This window comes from Octopus bimaculoides, chromosome 11, assembly GCF_001194135.2.
Source record: "Octopus bimaculoides isolate UCB-OBI-ISO-001 chromosome 11, ASM119413v2, whole genome shotgun sequence".
Classification (NCBI taxonomy): Eukaryota; Metazoa; Mollusca; class Cephalopoda; order Octopoda; family Octopodidae; genus Octopus; species Octopus bimaculoides.
The window spans coordinates 46,820,449-46,823,015 of record NC_068991.1 but is presented as its reverse complement, the minus strand read 5'-3'; positions in this window follow the sequence as shown (position 1 = coordinate 46,823,015).

The window sequence follows — 2,567 nt, the reverse complement described above, 5'->3', positions numbered from 1 at the left end:
ACACACACACACACACACACACACACACACAGACACACACAGACACACACAGACACACACACACACGCACGCACACAAACGCACGCGCGCGCGTGCACACACACACATATTGAATATTATATATTATTAATATATTAATGTTGATTTTTATGTCGTTATATATAGAAAAAAATATTAAACTGTAGATTTTATGTCGAGAGCTGTCTTAAGTTGTTTGCACCAACATTTAATAATATTCTATTGATTAGTGGGGGTTTTTTCAGATAATCACCCAAGTGTTCAACGTTATAGAATTTTCAACCGATCAAAGATAATCGAATGCGCAGCTTGACCTATACCATATACATATTCATGTTGTTTACGTGTATGTTTGTGATACAGAAACACAGGTCTGTGCTCAATAAACACTTATTGGGTCATGACAGTAGTTAGCGATGTTAACAAGATAGTGGGTAAAAAAGTGTAACGTGATTTAAGCTGAAGGAAATATGGCGAAGGTGAGACAAATATGTTGGTGGCAAATATGTTGGTGACAAATATGTTGAACGGGAGTATAGCATTTGAAGTTGGCTAGATTTGGCCCAAATATTCTTGCTTGCTTGCTTCGTGCTCTTGCTTGATGGGACTGGGTTCATCCCAGGTTAGCGGTCTCAAAGACGTCATCATGCATAGAGCTGACCAGATCCATCAGTGCTTTCCATCGTTGGCAGTTCCATGCCAGCCCCTCAGCATCCTTCAGGGTGACATCGAGCCTCTGGAGATCTTTCCCAATTATGTCCCGCCATCCGATACGGGGCCTGCCACGAGGCCGCTTCCAGCCCGCAGTTGTTGTGTTGAACGAGAATAAAGCCCTGGTCGGATGATCTAGCGGGAGACGGATAACATGTCCCCATCAGCGCATGCGACGGATAGCTATGAGGTGGGAGGGGGCGGTCTGATGCGTGCGTGCACGCAATTCTTTGCTGGAAACGTGAAGGTACCATCTGATGTTCTCGATGGTTCTCAGGGCTCTGCTATCGAAGCCATCGATCCTATACCTGCTTTTATGTTAAAACCGAACAAATCTGGCCTCTCATGTCTACCATACAATCTCATTCTAAGATACGAGATAATGCTTGGTCAATTCATAACTGTGAATAAGTAAGTATTACATTAGAGAGAGTGTTCTGAATGGTAATGGGTTAATACATGTGTATGCGTGGTAAGTAGTATTTCGTGTGGAAAAATTGGTTAAATCAGATTTGAACACAAACGAACTGAAATGCGCTGAACAAAATGTCTGCCATGTAACCACCTACATATAATAAAGGAAGCATGTCGGATCAGTGCTGATTCCTGATACGAGGAATCGTACTTAAAAACTAAGAGTATGTTCTTTCAAAAATCAAAGCTATATAATACTATTAGAATGCATATATAACATGTATGTACTCTCTGCCCTTCTCTTTTCTCTCCAGCTGTTTCTTTCTTATAAGATTGAAAAATATAATTTAAAATCGAATTTATGATTTACGTTCATTTTTATACGTTAGCTATGCATTGTGTGTTTCATTCATGGACGAAATAGCCTTGATATACATATATACATGCATACATTAATAGATACTGTGTTCATACATATACAGTTACGCAATACATATATCCATATACATACATATATGCATATATACATAAATATGTATATGTATACACACACACACACACACACACACACACACACACACACACACACACACACACACACACACACTTATATATATATTTATTTATTATAATGAAGGATAAAATCGTTGAAGATTTTATCAGTGGCCAGCATATAAGATAGACCTATTAGGGTGAATTCCTATATAGAGATTTATAAAATACAGTTAAAATTAAGAGCTTAGAAAATTAAGAACCTAAGCTGAAAATAGGCGCTAAATCGTCAAATCACTTAGAATTATCATTTTTATAGTACACACGTGTTGAAATCGAGGGAGTAGGTTCACAGAAATTTATAAAATAATTAGCCGTGGTTCGATTAATTTCTGGAATTGTCTAATAACTTTTCCTCATCAGCAAGGCATACTGAGGGTAATATAAATGAGATATTTATCCTTTATTATTATAATTGAATAATTTCCATTCACACCGGGACAGTCTAATCACTTCTATACTACTCTGACCAAATATACACGCGCTGAGGTAGACTACGAAATTCAAATGCGGATATATTTGTGGTATTTGTAAGTAATCGTTGCTTTGTGTCTGCTTCCCCGTGGGTATGTATAAATATCTCATTTACTTCCCTCAGTATGCCTTGCTGATGAGGAAAGGTTATTAGACTGATCCAGAAATTGATCAATCTAAGGCTGACTATTTTATGAATTTCTGCGAACCTACTCCCTCGATTTCAACACGTGTGTACTGTAAAAGTAATAATTTTAAGTGGTTTGACGCCTATTTTCAGCATAGACATAGTCTCTTCTATGCCATTAATTATAATTGTATTTTATACTATTATAAATCTCTCTATACACACATACACACACACATATATATGTATACATATATATATAAATGCATAT